This window comes from Homalodisca vitripennis, chromosome 3, assembly GCF_021130785.1.
Source record: "Homalodisca vitripennis isolate AUS2020 chromosome 3, UT_GWSS_2.1, whole genome shotgun sequence".
In the NCBI taxonomy this organism is placed as follows: Eukaryota; Metazoa; Arthropoda; class Insecta; order Hemiptera; family Cicadellidae; genus Homalodisca; species Homalodisca vitripennis.
This window is the reverse complement of record NC_060209.1, coordinates 29687255-29709535: the sequence shown is the minus strand read 5'-3', so window position 1 is coordinate 29709535 and position 22281 is coordinate 29687255. Positions and strand designations below refer to the sequence as shown.

The window sequence follows — 22281 nt, the reverse complement described above, 5'->3', positions numbered from 1 at the left end:
ATACCTTAATAGTGAATACTATGAGCCACAGAAGTTTGTGGCACACTTTTTTGAACACTCTGTATTGTTATTGTTGGGTAGAGGCCGGTACTCCTGATCGCCCGAAGACCACAACGTAATATGAGTGAGGTAACTGATAACGACCGCTACCTTGAAGTGACGAGCCCCGCCGCGCCAGTGTCTGGGTCGGGAGCGCGGGAAACCGCAGCGCGGCGCTCGCTGATCTGTGAGCAGTCAGCAGTGTGCTGGTCGCGCGTGCGTCAGGCGGTAGTGTGTGTGTGCGCTGTCTCCAGCCTGCTCGCGTGGTGTGTGTCGTGTGCGCGAGTGCGTGTGCGTGCATTTCTTTGGATTAATTACGCCACCCACCGGATCGCCCTCTGATTGAGGTAACACCAATTAGGATATGTAAATTTGTTAAAAAATAAATTATTAATTTGACAACAGGTATTGCGTCATTGATTGCAAGTTCATTAGCGGGTTAATTGCTCTCAATTGAATTTATTGCACATCCAGCCATTTGTCGGAATAATTGTGTTTTATTGCTGGCCATCTGTTGAAATCATCACGCAGTTCTCGGATTAGTTTATTTTATTATAACATATAATTAACACATTTTTATTTATTTTTGGCTATGGAAGGATTTGTAAAGGAACAGGATTTTTCCGGACATTTGCCATCGTTCAGTGCAACAGAAAATCAGTACCACTACGTTTCTAGATCTGCAATCTGATATATTCTTCGGGTAAATAACTAACCTAATACGTAATTACAGTCCAATACATAATTTTAACCTAGTTTGTAATTATGTATTAGGTTAGTTATTTACCCGAAGAAGAGATCAGACTGCAGATCTCGAAACGTAGTTTTACTGATTTTTTGTTTCACTGAACGATGGCAAATGTCTGGAAAAATCCTGTTTCCTTCATTTTTATTTACATACAAGAAATATGTATGTGATCGCATTAGCTGAGTTCGAGTATGAAGACGCGAAATAATAATTCCCCTTAGGAAACATAACTAATTATTTTGTTAAGAAATAAACAGACCTAATATAAATAAATTGCACAAATTTATGATATAAACGTATGCATCTTTAAAAGCACCTTTTTAAGTGAAATAACTAACCCTTTATTCGCAAAAGAGTCATTTTAGGGACGAGAAATACATGCATTGTAATTCATCGAAGAGTGAAACTAATGCCTTATAGGTTATCGAATTTCTGTCAATTCGAAATACACAATTACAAAGACGAGGGCTTGATTCGTTTTGCCTCTTAAGGATGAATTTATAACGAACTAAGATCCATTAAAAAGCGGATTCCGTCTGAAAGCATTTAGTAATAAGCAAAGATACCATCGTTTGCCACTGAATAAATTAATTAATAACTCGGAGGCATTATTTATTCACGAACTCATGTTTCAACTTTGATACTTAATTTTAGGAAGACGACGATGGAATACCCGAGTTGAATTTAAAGCGCTTTGAAAGTAACGCTTGTTATCAAATAAGATTTATTTTTGTTCCTTTACCCTTAGTAGCAAACGTTGAGGAAATTAAGTTGTACTGAAGTTTTTACGTAGCATTTAATCCAAAACATAATTTAAAGTAAGGAGACCTCCCAACAACAGTGAATTTATCAACACAAACAGCCAACAGGCGGCGCGGGTGGTGCTCGGACGAGAATACTGTTGTGGAACTGGTGTTTACGTGCAACAGCTGCTGGCTTGAGAGGATAAATTTGCCGCATTAGTGACAACTTAATTAGAATAATTGTGTTGGATGCAATTTGTAGTCTCAAGTTAATTGCTGTGTTCCACGACCTGAGGATGCCTGTCCTAGCTTTACACGTACCGTAGTCACGGTAACTGTGGTAAACGGTACTTACTATTATATGTTTTCAAGTAATGAACGTTTCTAATATAATTTTAAGTAAAGCCATATTAATATTGAAACATTCATTACTTCAAAACACATCATATTAAGTACCGTTTTTTCTCAGGAAAGCCGTTTACCACAGTTGACGTGACTACGCTAATACTAATGTACGATATACTTTCTAACATTGTTCTTTAATTCCCTTGAGGTATGTGGTGTTTAGGTTTTGACCCACTAAAGTCTATTTATTTGAATTCAAACCGGATTATTATTAAAACATTCATTACTTCAAAACATAAAATATTATTTCGTACATTAGCATTAGTAGTGACTATAACTGTGGAAAAAACGGCTTTCCTGAGACAAAACGGTACTTACTGTGATATTTTTTCAAGTAGTGAATGTTCATGCCAAAAATATTTATATTTTCCTCATAAATATTATAGGCCATTTTAATACGGATTTTTACAGTTTTGAATCACCCATGATAAAAAAATATCGTGAAATTTAAACATAAAACAATGTCTACTACAAAATATATACTGACATTTAAAGCATACAACTTCAAGCTGGTCATACCACCACTGAATCTTATGTAATAATAATAATAAAAAAAATACATTATTTCTTATTACCATTTATTTTTCAATCCAAGACGGAATATTTAATTATTAATCACACACCAATTCTTTTTACATCTGACAATGTACGCGTATTTGTAAATGTAACTTTGGATTAGTTTTAACATTATTTAAACTCATGGGTACTGTGAAAGTTAATATTTTAGCATTTTGAAGCGGGAAATATAAAAATCACTTCGAAATTGGAAAATCCCAAAGTTTTTTTGTTTTAATATTATCAATATATTTGATAAGATAAGGAATGAATACGTTTTGAACTTACAGAATGTTATAAACTCCAGTATTCAACATCTTATTCTCTCTTTTGCTGACAGAGTCGGATTTCGTTGTGTGTGTGTGTGTGTGTGTGTGTGTGTGTGTGTGTGTGTGTGTGTGTGTGTGTGTGTGTGTGTGTGTGTGATATTTTTATTTCACACACACACACACACACACACACACACACACACACACACACACACACACACACACACACACACACATTAAGTTGGAGGTAAGTCATTAAAAAAAATATAGCTCCTACTTCTAAGTTATACTGAAAAGTGGAAGCAAATGAAAAAAGTCACTAAAACTTTGTACACATTTTCAACTTTTAAATGCATTATTACTATTATTATTTTATACTAACATTATATTTAATAATACTTGCAAAAATAATACAGTTTATTTCAAAAAATTAAATAATTAGTATTGCCCTCAAATCAATATAAATGAGCCTTTTATAGAAGACTTATGATGAGTTTAAGATATAACACGGAATATCAAAGGACCCTACAAAACGGAAAAGACTTACCAACCAACCCAACTAAGTACCTTCCTTACGTGTGTTTACTATGTCACTTGATAAAATGTCATACGATTTTACTCAGTTGATTTATAAACTTTTTACTCTGGGAGTTTTCCTTGTCTTTATTGTTACCCATATTGAGGCCAATAATACAAATTTCAGAATTTTTTATTAATTAATTTTAACCTTCCGACTCCAAAATAAATTGAGGTTTTCCTTGGAACAAGTTTTTGAGACCTTTCTATGAATGGTTACTGCACTCGCGGACTGGCAAAACCACGATTTTAAGAATGCCCTGATCCTGAATCATATAAAATATAATTAACCGGTTAGCATTTGTGATTGACGATTACTATTCTCAGCACTTTTTTTATTTTCGGTTATATTTTGGGGTCAGATTCCGTTATATCAACGCGCTGATGTCAACAAAAGAAAAACATCCTTCGAGATAGTACCTATCAGTAAAATATCAAATTCTAGAGGGGCTGATCAGAAATATGAATATAATTGTAATGGAAAGGCAATTATGTACCGTGCAAAAACTTAAATAATCATGTGATGCCGCGCGGTCTGTCGTAATCGGGATTCTCGAGAAAGATAAGATAATAGCGACAACAATACCGATCGGAATACCTGGAAATGCTTGTTGATTGATGGAATGTTAGTTCTGTTACTCAACTACATCGTTTTATAACGTTCTAAGTTCATTGAAAAAAGTTCAAGCGTTGGGGGCATATAACGGAATCTGACCTATTTTGGAACTGAGATTTTGAGCACGGGAGGAACCCCCATAAACCCTCTAAGACTACGTCACTGCACAAGTAGGGAGATAAGAGACGTGTTACGTCATGGCTGCACGGTGTTGGAAATCCAAGTAGGAATTACTTAGGTACTCTAATTCTGTACAGTTTAATCGAATAGTACAATTGCTAATTTAGATGGATTTAATTTCGAAAGGGTGCATTTTTTGAGAGGGGGGAGGTTATTACAGTAATAATTCAACCAGCAGGATACAAGCTCAAACACATCCTTTATGTTTTATCATTAGAGATTTACAGAAAAACAGTTGTAATATTGTAGAAAATGTTTGCAAAAAATTTACGTTTTGGGACATAATATATTTTTCTAAAAAAGCAAGTGGCTGCTCAACACTTTATTTTCAGAAAGGTACTAAAGCGTTATACAGACAAATGCAGTAAATTCAAATTGTTTCCAAAGTGCAGCTATACGTAGACGTTAAATACTAACATTACACATTATGTGTCAGGACACTACGAACTCAAAGGAACTTAATGCTCAACACCGTACAATATTGCACTGTATATAGTACACGAGTACTTTGTCTGGCGCATATGCCCCGTAAATTAAATCTATATTGCACTGGTTTAACTGAATGATGAAATGTTTTCAAAAGCCGTGCACTGTTGGTGACGTCGAGAGAGGCGGCGGTGATGTCAATAAACCTGTCAGCAGCGGGGTGACGCCTCATAAATATAATCACTCTTAAACAAACTCCGGGGCCTGTCACCTGGGAAAAAAAACGTCAAATAGCGCTGATGAAGTTAAGTCGTAACTCTAACAGGGCTTTTCAGAGCGGTTCACGTCAAGAGAGGCAATATAAATTTTACGTGGACCTACTCCAAAATAAAATATATTATTAAGAAATAAGTAATTTATTTTTCATGTGATAATTAGCCTCGAAACTGTGATTATATCACTAGGGCTTTTTATTAGATTTATTTTTCTAAATCCTGACATAAAAAACACATTTAATAGCATTGCAAACCTTACTGGTACCTTCGGTTGTGTAGATAAACGGTACAGTTAGAACCAAGTATAGTCGTATACCGTAACATAACTAGTGATGTAAAATTCGCTATAATTTTAAATCGAGGAAATATTCCCGGGGAATATTGCCGGCAATATTTCCAAAATTCATAAATTCCCCGGAAATTACGATTGATTTGCAAGATAGCTAAAAAACTGAAAATAATAGGTCAAAGTAGTAATTATATGGTTAAATCAAACTTTAAAGCTGAAACACATTTTAAAATAACATGATATTTAATAAAACTGGTACCTAATATAAAAATGGGAATATTGGCAATTTATTGGCTTAACGATTTTAAAGCTGGAAAGTATAAAAAAACAGTGAATTTATAGAAATTGATAGTTTTTGAATATTTAGATCTAGGATGTTTGAACATGAATTCAAATATGAAATTACTTCTTTAAAAATGCTTGATTTTTATGTGCTTCAGTTTTTAATAACGGTTTAGGAATCGAAATCCATTTAGTTCCATACATTTCCAGGATATTGTCTATACAGAAAAGTAATGCAAGGAATGATAATTCTTGGACTAAAATGCATGAATTCATTTAGTTAACCTAGATTTAAGGTTCTTTAACTGTTAAAACATTCAAAATTACAAATTTCCATAAATTCCCAATTTTTGAAAACATAAAGGAAACAGTGAATTTATAAAAATTGGCAGATTTCTTAATTTTTAAATCTAGGATATTTGAACATGAGTTCCAATATGAATTACTTCTTAAAAAATGCTTGATTGTTTATGTGCTTGAGATTTTAATAACGGTTTAGAAATGGAAATCCATTTAGTTGTATAAATTCCCAGGATATTGTGTATACAGGAAATTAATGCATGGAATGATAATTCTTGGATTAAAATGTATGAATTTCCTTAGTTAACCTAGTTTTAAAGTTCTTTAACTGTTAAAAACGTTCAAAATTACAAATTTTTATAAATTCCCAATTTTTGGGAATCTTCCCAGACCAGAGAAATATTCACGGCAATATTCCCATTTCATAAGTTCTCTCCCACTGGTAATATTCCCAGCCCACATCACTCGTACCACCAACTAATGGTAGTGATATCAATTTTTCGTTGGAAAAAATATTATGTTAAATTTACACCCCTTTAATATAATTTTCTTGAAAACAGAAAAAGTTCTACTTTTTATTACTTTAGAAGGAATTGCATACTCTTAAAGGTTACAATATTTAAAAGAATTTTGCAACCAGGCCCAAATTAATATTACTGAAAGTAACAATAATTTTTAAGAGGGAGCTTCAAAGAGTGACATCTTTTTATTCTTTTATGACTTAAGAAAATCCCTTTTTTAACTAAGTAGACTATAATTTAAGAAAATTACATGTTTTAACTATATTTGTCGTGAGGAAATGATTTTGTGAAAATAAAACAAAAACATGTCACTCCCTCCAATTATCTTTCATGTCCATACTGTACAAAACTGATATCCTTATCCTGAGCAGTTTTTTAATTGGACCTGATACAAAAATGTTAAAATATTCTGCCTCAAATGTTTACCACTCCTCTTGGGATATTATGAATTTTTTTTATTTTTCCTGCCATCAGATGGCATCTTAAAGGGATGTGACGAAAATTTTCCTTAAAGTTAGAAATATTCTAACCGAAACCGATTGCACCAATTTAGCAATTTTAGGAGTTTCAGCATCTTTAGGAAGACACACCAGTTCTGCCCTGACACCACTTATCGAGGTGCCTATTTAGCACATGGTTATCCGCATGGCACTCAATTAGCATAGCAACCCTTCATTGAAGGATAGGGGTGACAGTGGTCTTCAGCATCCGAGAAGCACTTTCATGCCGGAACCCCCTCTTTCCCTTCTTAAGAGTTGCTACGTTAGCACTATTTGAGTCTATGTCATTATCCAGGTTTTGATGGAATAGTTCTATTAGCCTAATTCGTCTACATTTATGATAATTGGATGATTACTTTTTTATCTGTTTGTAAACAACCCTAGCCTCTTCTAACGTTCGTTCATTGCCAAATTCGAACCAAGGACTTCCTTCTCTGCCGATGTTACTTCAATCCCGACCATTTCGCGCATTTATGTCATAACGTTACGAGTGCGGTTAATAGGCTCCAACAATTGGGTTATCCGTACAGACCGCTTTTGACGCGGTGTTTTTTGCTTCCGTCGCGAACTTTCTCCGCAGCCGAGAACTGATATCCATGCGAATGATTTCACGGCCTCGGTCCATTCGATCCGGGCGTGCTTGGAGCTTGAAGCGTTGCGACAGAGGAGTCGAGGACTAGTCGGCTCGATTTCGTCTGCTAGGTCGTGCCAATGGAGCAGGTACCCTTCAATACGATACGTTCATGGTCTGTACACCCGAAGTTCCAGTAAATCGATAGTGCTACAAGAAATATGTCGTGACTTGTGACAAAAATAGATCCAATACAAAAATCAAATCGTGGTAATTATGTTATAACGGTAATGTGAGGGAGAATTTGATTGGTAATGGAAGGCAGTGTACATTGTTGTTTTATGACCAGTAGTGGATTGATCATTTGGTTTACTAAGGGCCAGACCGTAAGCCCTAAGGGACCGCAAACTAAAATATTAAAGAAAATTATTATTAAAACTAGATTCAACGCAAATACAGAAATGCTGTTTGAAATGAACTTTGACGGTGTTATTAGGGATTTTTTGTCAAAAAACCAAGAGAAGTTAATCTGCACTAACTAATATTGGTTACTTTTTTTAACAATTTTTGATTGTGTAGTTGTTAAAAATTTTATTTTATTTTAAACTGGTATCAAATTAAATAGAAATATATTTTTTGAAATTTCTAATTATTTTTAGAACAGTTTTTACAAATAAAGTGTTTTTGGAGGGGGAAAACGAAATTATTTCGGGCCTATGGACACTAGAAAGAGGAATTAACCGTGATTAATGATTGATTTCAGTGTTTAAAGCACTTCCATGGGATATTGCAGTACAAGTAAAGATTTATTAAATGTATAATACTATAAAGAGATTCGTTACGTAGATTCCATTACACCTAATAAGGTGAACAATAACCATAGATTACGTACTATTGCATTAGATTTCGTGCCAAGTGGCCATGCAGAACGATGATTGACGTTATTAACGCTAATGTTGCACTCTCCAGATAGAGCCGGCCTGTGCAATGTTACGAGTGTTATGCATTGTTTGGAACAAAAATATTGCCTCAGGAAGATTAATAAACCGATACAAAGTACCGGTCGAAGTACCAGATAGAATGTAATGAAAGTAGTATAGTACAGACGGACTGCCCTCTTACCGTTTAAACCGAAAAGCAATATAGTTCATCAAATCAAATGAATAATGCCTTTTTAAAATTTTTTAAATACGTAGTTGGCCTTGTCAATATCACTCTACAACTCTACCAATCAAGTGATTATTCAATTCGCTTTAGTTCTTCCGTAGACGAAGAGGAACCTACGAGGTTCCAAGGTTCTACGACCAAGAAGCTATCAAGAGCTATCGCACATTACGCACGGATAGAGAGACAGTCTGGCGGAGTCCTTTTTGACCCCAGTATCGGTAGGGTTCTTCATTGGACCAAGATAAATCTTTGTACCAAATTCCAAGGTTCTAGGATCAGTCTATCAAAAGTTATCGCACATTACCCCTACGGATAGAGAGACAGTCTGGCAGACTCCCTATTGACCCCAGTATCGGTAGGGTTCTTCATTGGACCAAGATAAATCTTTGTACCAAATTCGAAGGTTCTAGAAACAATCTATCAAGAGTTATCGCACATTACACAGACGGATATAGAGACAGTCTGGCGGACTCCCTATTGACCCCAGTATCGGTAGGGTTCTTCATTGGACCAAGATAAATCTTTGTACCAAATTCGAAGGTTCTAGGATCAGTCTATCAAAAGTTATCGCACATTACACAGACGGATAGAGAGACAGTCTGGCGGACTCCCTATTGACCCCAGTATCGGTAGGGTTCTTCATTGGACCAAGATAAATCTTTGTACCAAATTCGAAGGTTCTAGAAACAATCTATCAAGAGTTATCGCACATTACACAGACGGATATAAAGACAGTCTGGCGGACTCCCTATTGACCCCAGTATCGGTAGGGTTCTTCATTGGACCAAGATAAATCTTTGTACCAAATTCGAAGGTTCTAGAAACAATCTATCAAGAGTTATCGCACATTACACAGACGGATATAGAGACAGTCTGGCGGACTCCCTATTGACCCCAGTATCGGTAGGGTTCTTCATTGGACCAAGATAAATCTTTGTACCAAATTCCAAGGTTCTAGGATCAGTCTATCAAAAGTTATCGCACATTACCCCTACGGATAGAGAGACAGTCTGGCAGACTCCCTATTGACCCCAGTATCGGTAGGGTTCTTCATTGGACCAAGATAAATCTTTGTACCAAATTCGAAGGTTCTAGAAACAATCTATCAAGAGTTATCGCACATTACACAGACGGATATAGAGAGACAGTCTGGCGGACTCCCTATTGACCCCAGTATCGGTAGGGTTCTTCATTGGACCAAGATAAATCTTTGTACCAAATTCGAAGGTTCTAGGATCAGTCTATCAAGAGTTATCGCACATTACACAGACGGATATAGAGACAGTCTGGCGGACTCCCTATTGACCCCAGTATCGGTAGGGTTCTTCATTGGACCAAGATAAATCTTTGTACCAAATTCGAAGGTTCTAGAAACAATCTATCAAGAGTTATCGCACATTACACAGACGGATATAGAGACAGTCTGGCAGACTCCCTATTGACCCCAGTATCGGTAGGGTTCTTCATTGGACCAAGATAAATCTTTGTACCAAATTCGAAGGTTCTAGAAACAATCTATCAAGAGTTATCGCACATTACACAGACGGATATAGAGACAGTCTGGCGGACTCCCTATTGACCCCAGTATCGGTAGGGTTCTTCATTGGACCAAGATAAATCTTTGTACCAAATTCCAAGGTTCTAGGATCAGTCTATCAAAAGTTATCGCACATTACCCCTACGGATAGAGAGACAGTCTGGCAGACTCCCTATTGACCCCAGTATCGGTAGGGTTCTTCATTGGACCAAGATAAATCTTTGTACCAAATTCGAAGGTTCTAGGATCAGTCTATCAAAAGTTATCGCACATTACCCCTACGGATAGAGAGACAGTCTGGCGGACTCCCTATTGACCCCAGTATCGGTAGGGTTCTTCATTGGACCAAGATAAATCTTTGTACCAAATTCGAAGGTTCTAGAAACAATCTATCAAGAGTTATTGCACATTACACAGACGGATATAAAGACAGTCTGGCGGACTCCCTATTGACCCCAGTATCGGTAGGGTTCTTCATTGGACCAAGATAAATCTTTGTAACAAATTCGAAGGTTCTAGAAACAATCTATCAAGAGTTATCGCACATTACACAGACGGATATAAAGACAGTCTGGCGGACTCCCTATTGACCCCAGTATCGGTAGGGTTCTTCATTGGACCAAGATAAATCTTTGTACCAAATTCGAAGGTTCTAGAAACAATCTATCAAGAGTTATCGCACATTACACAGACGGATATAAAGACAGTCTGGCGGACTCCCTATTGACCCCAGTATCGGTAGGGTTCTTCATTGGACCAAGATAAATCTTTGTAACAAATTCGAAGGTTCTAGAAACAATCTATCAAGAGTTATCGCACATTACACAGACGGATATAGAGACAGTCTGGCGGACTCCCTATTGACCCCAGTATCGGTAGGGTTCTTCATTGGACCAAGATAAATCTTTGTACCAAAATTCCAAGGTTCTAGGAACAGTCTATCAAGAGTTATCGCACATTACGCCTACGGATAGAGAGACAGTCTGGCGGACTCCCTATTGACCCCAGTATCGGTAGGGTTCTTCATTGGACCAAGATAAATCTTTGTACCAAATTCCAAGGTTCTAGGTCCAGTCTATCAAAAGTTATCGCACATTAGGCAGACGAACAGAGAGATTGACTGGAGGACTCACTTTTGACTCCAGAATCAGTAGGGTTCGGGATTAGACCAAGGTAAATCTTCGTACCGAATTCCAAGGTTCTAGTACCAGTATCCTAGGAGAAAGAGAATACAAGTGAAATCTATAATTTTGATACATGATGATTTCTTTTTAAAAATAAATGGCCATCATGAAATTTAACTTCTATTTCCAACTATAAACATAGCCTGATGTGAGTTAGACCGGTTCGAACACTGCTGAATGAGACGATAGCCGTGTCGGCGGTCGCGGCCTCTAGCTACTAGCTACTGTCGAGTCGATGCCCGCTCTATGACGGTCTCGGTACAGTATACACTCTTCTATCTCAGTCACTGTCACCACATCACCATTGCACTCACGCACTCCTGCCCTGCCTTACCTTACCAGACCAGTGACTGGTGACCGCTAGCTAGTAGCTACTGTCGAGTCGATACCCGCTCTATGACGGTCTCGGTACAGTATACACTCTTCTATCTCAGTCACTGTCACACATCACCATTGCACTCACGCACTCCTGCCCTGCCTTACCTTACCAGACCAGTGACTGGTGACCGCTAGCTAGTAGCTACTGTCGAGTCGATGCCCGCTCTATGACGGTCTCGGTACGGTATACACTCTTCTATCTCAGTCACTGTCACCACATCACCATTGCACTCACGCACTCCTGCCCTGCCTTACCTTATCAGACCAGTGACTGGTGACCGCTAGCTAGTAGCTACTGTCGAGTCGATGCCCGCTCTATGACGGTCTCGGTACGGTATATACTCTTCTATCTCAGTCACTGTCACCACATCACCATTGCCCTCACGCACTCCTGCCCTGCCTTGCCTTACCAGACCAGTGACTGGTGACCGCTAGCTAGTAGCTACTGTCGAGTCGATGCCCGCTCTATGACGGTCTCGGTACGGTATATACTCTTCTATCTCAGTCACTGTCACCACATCACCATTGCACTCACGCACTCCTGCCCTGCCTTACCTTACCAGACCAGTGACTGGTGACCGCTAGCTAGTAGCTACTTTCGAGTCGATGCCCGCTCTATGACGGTCTCGGTGCAGTATATACTCCTCTATCTCAGTCACTGTCACCACATCACCATTGCACTCACGCACTCCTGCCCTGCCTTACCTTACTAGACCAGTGAATAGTGACCAGTATCGAGACATTCCCTACTGCGCTTCCCGATGTCCGCTAGTCGCAACCATCAGGCTATATTTAGCTTCCGATCCTTCTCTGCATTTTCCATGATTTATTCATACATGTACAGCTGTAAAACGTCAGTTCGTAGGCACAACCGTACCTATTATTTAGTTCCGAATATCTTTATTTAACGGAAATTTATATTATAGATTTAATAGAATATTTGTTTAAAGTTTAAATTAGTGTAATCAATGATTAAATACATAATCATCATAAACATAAACCATTTTCTGGTAATTTAATTTACTACCGATTGATCAGTTATTCTCGGTTTGAAGAAAATGTCTGCCTTGTGGTTAAAAGTCATTAAGTCCAAAAAACATTTTAATCAACCTATTTGACAAAAGTGTGTTAATATAGATTGATTTTTTAGTTTATTTATTTACAGAATTAGACTAATGTCTAAACATTACATTATAATAATTAAGATTGAATTACATAGTTTGTACTACCAAATGATACAAACCGATGTATATCAAAGGATACGGCAGATCCTAATGAAAGAATTTTCGTTCTTAATTAGACACAAGTCACTAAGACCTTTGTGTAGAGAATTATCGCACAGACGAATAGATAGACGGACAGACTGCTTTTTGACCTTTAGGTCCCAAGAAGAAATAGGCGACGTTTCTTGGATCAAGAGAAACCTATCATCTAGTTTCAGATGTTTAGGATTTGTCTATCAAGAGTTCTCGCACTGACGGAGAACAGACAGACAGAGAGACAAATCGACAGACGGATGGACTGCTATTTGACCTTTAGGTCCCAAGAAGAAATAGGCGACTTTCTTGGATCAAGAGAAACCTATAATCTAGTTTCAGATGTTTAGGACTTGTCTATCAAGAGTTCTCGCACTGACGGAGAACAGACAGACAGAGAGACAAATCGACAGACGGATGGACTGCTATTTGACCTTTAGGTCCCAAGAAGAAATAGGCGACGTTCTTGGATCAAGAGAAACCTATAATCTAGTTTCAGATGTTTAGGACTTGTCTATCAAGAGTTCTCGCACTGACGGAGAACAGACAGACAGAGAGACAAATCGACAGACGGATGGACTGCTATTTGACCTTTAGGTCCCAAGAAGAAATAGGCGACGTTCTTGGATCAAGAGAAACCTATAATCTAGTTTCAGATGTTTAGGACTTGTCTATCAAGAGTTCTCGCACTGACGGAGAACAGACAGACAGAGAGACAAATCGACAGACGGATGGACTGCTATTTGACCTTTAGGTCCCAAGAAGAAATAGGCGACGTTTCTTGGATCAAGAGAAACCTATAATCTAGTTTCAGATGTTTAGGACTTGTCTATCAAGAGTTCTCGCACTGACGGAGAACAGACAGACAGAGAGACAAATCGACAGACGGATGGACTGCTATTTGACCTTTAGGTCCCAAGAAGAAATAGGCGACGTTCTTGGATCAAGAGAAACCTATAATCTAGTTTCAGATGTTTAGGACTTGTCTATCAAGAGTTCTCGCACTGACGGAGAACAGACAGACAGAGAGACAAATCGACAGACGGATGGACTGCTATTTGACCTTTAGGTCCCAAGAAGAAATAGGCGACGTTCTTGGATCAAGAGAAACCTATAATCTAGTTTCAGATGTTTAGGACTTGTCTATCAAGAGTTCTCGCACTGACGGAGAACAGACAGACAGAGAGACAAATCGACAGACGGATGGACTGCTATTTGACCTTTAGGTCCCAAGAAGAAATAGGCGACGTTCTTGGATCAAGAGAAACCTATAATCTAGTTTCAGATGTTTAGGACTTGTCTATCAAGAGTTCTCGCACTGACGGAGAACAGACAGACAGAGAGACAAATCGACAGACGGATGGACTGCTATTTGACCTTTAGGTCCCAAGAAGGAAATAGGCGACGTTCTTGGATCAAGAGAAACCTATAATCTAGTTTCAGATGTTTAGGACTTGTCTATCAAGAGTTCTCGCACTGACGGAGAACAGACAGACAGAGAGACAAATCGACAGACGGATGGACTGCCCTTTGACGTTTTCACTGTGAAATAAGTAGAGTTCTTCCTTAGGAGCGTATGACATAATTTTCTAGTCTCAAGGTCAAGAGTGATCGTATAGGCGCGGCGGTTGGATAGACTAACAATTACACGATTTTAAAAATAACATTTAGGGTCCTCAATAAAGAAAGATGTGTAGCAAAGCTTGTACACATATTATTAAAAGACCGTAAAAAAATTGTAAACTACGAAATTGTTAACTCGTATTAACTATCAAAACAAGTATCAAAATATTTCTAACTATTTTTTTATAGTTGCGCATTTCTATTATTTTGCATATTGACCATGTGTTGCTAGATATCATCAGGTAAAAGATGCAAGCTGAGGACGATACAAAGTGACGTGTAGCCTAGTAGCGCTGACGTGGTGGGAACAAATACACAGGATTTTACCTGTTACTCTTCGACTCAACAACAGTTTCCCGCAGTATAACAGAGGTGTCATAGATAATGATCGAAGTACCTCATTTTGTTCTTGGGAATTCGATAATTACATATAACACAGCATCATAACTGTATTTGCTAATTATGGTATTCAAATTCGGTAGTTAATGGAGGCCAAAATGTGAATTAATTATTGATGTTACGGGAACTTGTGAAGGTGAAATGTTTTTATTAGGCAATTACTACTTAATTGCCACCAGTATAAATGGAAATGATGGAACGATGGATGTTAATAAAAAAGAGAAATAATAAAAAAAGCAGATGCATGAAATACCAATCCCTTGTAATTCACTCTTCTGCTGTTCCTAGGATGGACACACACCTATGCGGTGTATTTAGATAGATGCCTTGTTTGGACATCTCTCGTGATGATTCTCGTGAATGACCGAGATGAGATATCCATACGTATATATCCACAGAGATATCCACAGATAACTCTGCACTCTGATTTGTACTTTCGAGACGTGGCAGTCATCAATCCCTTTACTTGGATATAAGTGTGACATAATAAACACTTAAAACAGGAAGACGACTTCCTAAAATAACATACACGTCGTTGCTTCTTTCGTACGACGTATTAATGTTTTTTTTTTTTTTTTTGTTCTCTAAGGACAAGAAGCTTATTAATTGCACTTAGTCCTGTAAGAACCTTAGTGCTACTTCCAGAGTGACAGGATATTCAGGAAGGGTAAGGTTAGGGAGTAGGGGCCGTCTCCTATCGAAATCCACGAGGAAGAATTAGGGCACTACATCTCAAAGTCATGTATCCCAGGAAGAAGAGGAGGCCAGGTCTGAACCAGCTGGTAGCCGAACCAACTCTCCAGTTAAAGTAGGCAGGGGTGGCACACCAACTCCAACAGTCATCTCCCACAGTATACTAGACCTATCGAATTGCCCATCAACCTCAGAATCAGTGATGAACCGCTCCTGAACATTCATAAGGTTGCCCAGATTTGAGTGACACATCAGTTTTTGCTGTGCTTATTGGTGGGTTCAACTGGAAGGTATAAACCAGCCAGAATTTAGCCCTGGTGGTTTATATATTAATGTTGTAGTGCCACTGTTTAGTCTCGATCAATATTCTTACACCACACTCTAGCCAGCAAACAAAAAAGTCGTTGGCACAGTATCACTTACAGAATGACAAGTGATGTCTGTGTTTATGTAAAATTCAAAATTACAAAAATCTCTAAGAATCTGGTTAAATGAGCAGAAAAATTAACCCATACACTAAGATTACAAATTAGTTTTAAACGTAAATCTGGTGATATAAACCAAAATAGTTATTGGAAAATCCCTTTTAATAATAAATTTAACAAAATTAAAGTATATTTCAACCAAAATGTTCATAAACGGAGTTTGGATCATACGCGAGACAACAGGCCTGGTCGTGTACAATCTACAAATCGCTATGAGTGATTCCAAATTACTGTAATACTGCATGCAAACGTATGTGTTTTATGTGCGTTGGCACATTTTATAAGCTGGGGAGCAATTTTTCTCCATACGTGCATCTGATACTGTGGTTGCCGGCCATAGTATTACATAGATTTTACGTACATTTAACCTTTATTGGTTTGCTTGAGTATATAATCAACATGAATAATTTAAAATTTGTTTGGAATTGGCAAATGTCTAATTCAGCCAAATAAATTTTAAATTAAGTATTCATCAATACCAAAAATGTGTTTTTTTTTCTGCAATAAACTGTTTTTATGCAGGATCCTGAATAATTTTGCAAAATAAACTGTATAGGAACATTACATTTAGAACAATACAAGTAGACACAATGAGATTTAAAAATCTCCTCTCTATTCATAGAATCCAAAGTTTTTAACAAAATAGTTGTTTTGAATATAGAATACAAAGCAAGTAAAAAGTAATCACTAAACGACTTTGTCACTATTTTGGATTGTTTTGGGATACAATAAAAAATGAATCGACCACTACGAAGCGGACAACATGTAAAGCGGACTATTGAATATGTTGGCTTGCCAGGGAAACCGGGGCTGATGGACATTTCACTGACTGAATCACTTCATTTGTGTATCTGTCTGTGTTCGGTGTCATCATCAACACATAATGGCCTAAGCTATTGTGTTTGGCGTGGGAAAAGTAGATGTGAATGTGGTTTTCATTTATCTACTGGTTTAATCTTTTGAGTTTAGGAAGATAATGATGCCATAAAAAGGAAATTACATCATACTAGAAACAAGGGATTGATTGTGTCAGTAGTCAATGTATTGCATAGATAAAATATGTTCTTATATCAAACGTCAATAATCCACAATTTAGACTTTCATACTACATAAAACACTCATTCAGACATAAATTTTAACATTCTTAATGCACTTTTCATCGCCGACTTTCCCACTTCATTTCGAGAGTTACTGTTATTATTGTGCGGTTCCCTAGTCGTACTCCAAAAACTCATTTACATTATAAAATTAATTTTACGGTAAACGAGGTGTAAACGCCTTAAGCATGGAGGTGGGTACATTTACATTTTAAGTAGATTTCTTAGAAATCTGCCTATCGCAATGCCCTCGTAACAGTGTTTCCGGAGATATTTCTGTGTTTCTACGTTTATGACCTCCAGAATCAAAAATTAACATTATATTCACTGACATATTTTAACATGAAAACTAGCGTAATTAACAACAATAAAGAATTAACTTGGTATAAACACAGTAATTACACATAGGTTGGATGAGTACGTTAGCCAATCTTAACCAATAAAACCCTGAAAGATGGTGGCCAATCAAATTCAAACTAAACTTTTAACTCGACTAATTCCGAACACTGACCCAAAACGACACATTTAAAAATATAGTAGATAATTATCAAACAAGGTTTCCAGATAGCGGCCATTCAAATTTTGGAAATGTAGAATTCTCAGGTCATTGCAATAATATTTGTTCTTACGTGTTTTTTTATATCTCCTAGGATTTCCAGATAGGAGAGTACAACATTATTAGGTAGAATACAATATTGCGGGAATTATTGTGAACACGATAACTAACGTAGTTCTTAATAGATCCATTCTAAACCAGGTACAGAGACAGAATTTACACATAGGTTGGTTGAAAATGATTAATGAATTAAGGAAATCATGTGTTTAAATTTCATTTCATTTCATTTCATTCCGACGGATCAAAACCATTACAACATTGAGTATAATAACCCAATCTTGCAATATTAATAACTAAGTTGTAAACAAGCTGATTTATGCGTGCAAAACAAGGTTCAAATTAATAAATAAGTTAGCATTAGTAAATAAATAAGTACCAAATAATATTCGCATGAGAAAAAACAAATAAAAATAAACAGTGGCAGTAATAAAACAGTAAAAATGCTACGCAAAAATAACAAATAAATAGCCATATCAATAAATATAAATAACTGTGAACAAATAACAACATCCAGAGAAAAAGATCGCTTATTAAACTTCCCATGAACTTTGGGACTGTTGCAGCCTCTAAAAAAAAAAATAAATAATAATAAAAAATGTTATATTTATATACTATAATAAATAAATTAAGAAAATATGCAACATAGTACCCTTACATTTTATTTCTAACAACATTCGTAACATTTTATTTCCTGACACGTGTTTCGGCAATCATGCTATGATCCAGGACATATTATAAACCTCACAACAAACTATAAACAATATTGCTATAAAGGTTATAATGTTACTGTGTTCTTGGTATGGTTACCGAATCACGCTTAGGAAATAAAACGTTATGAAAGTGTACTGTGTTGTATATTTTCTTAATTTATTTTTTTATAGTAGCCCTATACAGTGAATTTAAAACTTCACTGTAATAAATATATAATATATTTTATTTTATTTTTATAAATATAATTGAAGGAAATTATATATTCAATTCAATTCAATTTTTTTTACTGCATAAGGTACACAGAAGTACATCGCAATCGTCAATATAGAATAAATCTAAACTTATAAAAGTGCTATCAACAAAATCAAATTTAATAGTAGTCAAAAGAAAGAAATAAGCACACAAAAACAATTATTTAAATTAAAATTTAAAAGCCACTGTCAGAGAGGAATTCATTTACATTATAAAATTCCTGTACTATTAAGTATCTCCTCAGATTCCTTTTAAAAAATTGTCAGCTCACAAACTTCTTTCAAATTTTGAGAGAGAGCATTATAAAAAAATTACACCCGCGTGCATCGCCCTAGACACGTAATATTGTATATTATTTTTGTCCTGTTGAAGTGTTTTGTGTACATCTCACCGTCCAATCATCTTTCATATAGGCTACATACTCTAATACTATCATGTCCTTATCTTCAATATATTTTCTTTGAAAATTTTTTGAATTTTTTAAATATTTTTTCTTTGAATTTTTTAATCGAAAGATGTTCCACAATTGTGTTTTAAATTCTTATCACTCCTGTTAGAATGATAAAAAGTTCGATATTTTTGTCTTTGGTATATTGAAGGGATTTTATTTTTGGCTGCGGAAATTCAAAATCTATTACAATACAATTGAACACCAGTTGCACCGCAAGTTTGGGATTTTGCGTCTTTGCGGGAGTTTATCCGGACAATGACCGGATCGCGCCGGCTAATTCCCCGGCTAGCGGCCAGGTGAGCAGATTGAGCCGGACATCCGGGCACCGGGCAGTCGGTTTCCTCCGCAGCCACGAGATCTCATTACCTGAAACCCTTGTACGGCATCTGATCATGTATCACGAGAGGCGTTCGTTTCAGGCTTTTCTTCCACTGCAGTGTCCAATCTTTGTGTACTCGGACACAGATCGTAGTGTTCAAAGTGTTTTTAGTCAGCATAGATCTTGCAAGATGGAAGGACCATTTTATGGACTTAATTTCAGGTACACTTAAATAATTGAGGTGGCGAAGGTTTTGGTAATATTTGCTTGTGTATTTAATTCATAGACCTTTTAAATAACGTCCCTGAAGACATAAAATGTTGGGAGGAATTGCGGATATTGAAAGTGGGAAATTTATGTAATTTAGGAAGCAAGCCCAAATAAAAACTACTGAAGATAATAATGTGAACTCATTACATCATGTATAATAAATGTTATAGCTTCAAGAAGTGAGAAGACCTTTATTTATATACCACAAAAGGGATTTTTTAATAAAGAATAACTGAAGAAAATTATATGTTTTTAGGTGGTATTTTTTCTGAAGGGTTTCGGAGCGCCCTATCTTCACCATTTTAAAAACCACATGTTCAGGTACACTAAAAACTGTTCAAAATAATTATTTTTTTAACATGTTTCCAACACTTAAATCTAAAATCGATGGATTCGCAAAAATTAAATGTTTTATCAAGGAATATAACATTTAGTTACCGCAGTTGTAAGTGACTCTTAGTTCCAAAGAAGTCTCTATGACTAATTAAAAATATTTTAGGAATGCGAGACGAGATAACGCTGTTGGGGTACTCACCAGGATTTTGTCCACCCCGCTCAGACATTTTCGCAGTATCTATTCTTTACAGAGTTCCCAACAATAGGTTTTATATTCTCACATGACGCATGACAGAAATACTGGCCTATAAAAAGGCTGCCAACATAGCAAACACAAATAATCAATACACATTGTTTGTATGTATACTATGTAGGTTGCGCATTTGAAAACGCAAGTACAGCGCTTCATAAAATAATTCGTAAAAAATGAAGTATTGGAAGGTATTATGGCTTTTTTTAGCTAAAAAATCAAAGCTAAAAAATATGTTCCAAAAGTTAAAAATCTCAAAAGCGATAATTTTGACAAAAATTTGTTGCGAATACCTTTAAAGAATATAAATACAAATATATCACCCCCTAAAGTAATCTTTCATGCACATACTGTAAAAAGTGCATATCATCATCTTCAATAATTGTTATATGAGCCTGATCACTTCTCAAAAAGTTTTGGATCAAATTCCTACTACTGGATCTTATTCCATGAGGAATGAAACAAATTAATTCTATTTTCCTGTTTTCATTGATTATATGTTCTGAGAATAACTTTCTTCAAATGTTAAAAAATTATTTCATCCAAAAATTGATTGCCAGACATTACTATCTAAGTTTACTGTTATTGATGGAGATTTAAGAAGGTAAGGAAAGTAATGCCTCGCGTTTGAATTTGCTACGAATTTCCTCCTCTCTTTTACATCTCTCTAATATAAAACAGATAATAAAGTAAACGAATCTACATGCCAGGCGAACAGAACAGAAGAACCCTAATGTTATCCCAAGTGAGTGAATTGTTCACTCTTGTACTTGAGAGCATTACAGTTATGGAGATGATGGAATTACGGCATCGCATGTTTGTTGAGCTTTCCAATGCTATACGCCATTCAGCTTCCTCTTCTTTAGCTCTTTGATTCTGAGATTAATTGTGTTTCTTTTGATTTTTCTGCTCTTGTTTTCTATTCTCAACGAAGGGTGAATTTGTATGGGTGACATGTAGAATGCTGGTAGTAATATGGTTTAAACCGTTTCGAACATTGATAATTGTAGATTAATAAGAGGAGTTACCCCATGAAATGTCTATTTTACTTTAAAGAATTTAAAATCCTACCCAATTAGATAATTTATCTTATCTGAACCAGAACACTGATATTTTGCAAAATATTTCGGAATAAATAATCTCAAACTAAGAGGCTACATGAGTTTTGTTGCTAACCGCCCTCCCATGGTCATTTCAACTGAAAATGTCAGCCAAACCAAACAGCGTTAGGTGATAATATACCAGCAAATGAACAGAGAGGGGGTGATACAGAAACAAAATATTTATTAATTAATTAACGGTAACCCATTTACAAAATAAGCTTTAAATACAATATTTACACAATTAAAAAATAATATAAACGTTAGGTATTAGCACAATTGATAATTGAATAAAACCATATAGTCAAAATCTAAATAAGACAAACAGGCTAAGATGTAATCAAGCTATACTGGAATAAATGTAAAGCAAAGTAAAATAAAAAAAGAGTATGAATAAATATGTATAGTAAAAAATAAACACCAACCATTAATCATATGCTACAACAATTCCACAACAGGTATAGTTTTCAAAACACCAATAACAGTAGTAATCCTATGAAATACAACAATAATGAATCTCAATAAAAACATAAAAAATATTTAACAACAATCCAATGCAAGGCTGAATAAACAAATAAAAAATAAGTAAAAGTCAAATCTCTCTCTCTCTCTCTTTCTCTCTCTCCCTCTCTCTCTCTCTCTCTCTCACTCTCTCTCTCCCTCTCTCTCTCTCCCTCTCTCTCTCTCTCCCCCTCTCTCTCTCTCACTCTCTGTAGTTAAAATCAATGTGTAAAAGAGAGCAACAGCAAGCTTCTCGCTTACTACAGCAATATTGTAAAATCCGACATCGATAGTTTCTTATCAGTAATTCAATTCATTGTGTGTACATCGATTTTGTTCCACCAAAACATACAAGGCTAGT

The 22281-nt window shown here is 36.2% G+C and overlaps 1 protein-coding gene across 3 annotated transcripts in view; it reads left to right on the top strand.

The window, feature by feature from the left end:
• Window positions 1-224: 224 nt before the first annotated feature.
• LOC124356737 (apoptosis-stimulating of p53 protein 1) overlaps window positions 225-22281 on the top strand; it is an 879319-nt gene continuing 857262 nt past the window's right edge. For 2 of the 3 annotated variants that reach the window (XM_046807921.1, XM_046807918.1), the window contains exon 1: window positions 225-386. The gene's annotated coding sequence lies outside the window, so the exon portion shown is untranslated. The remainder of the gene's footprint in view (window positions 387-22281) is intronic. The other variant, XM_046807920.1, reaches the window with a different exon arrangement.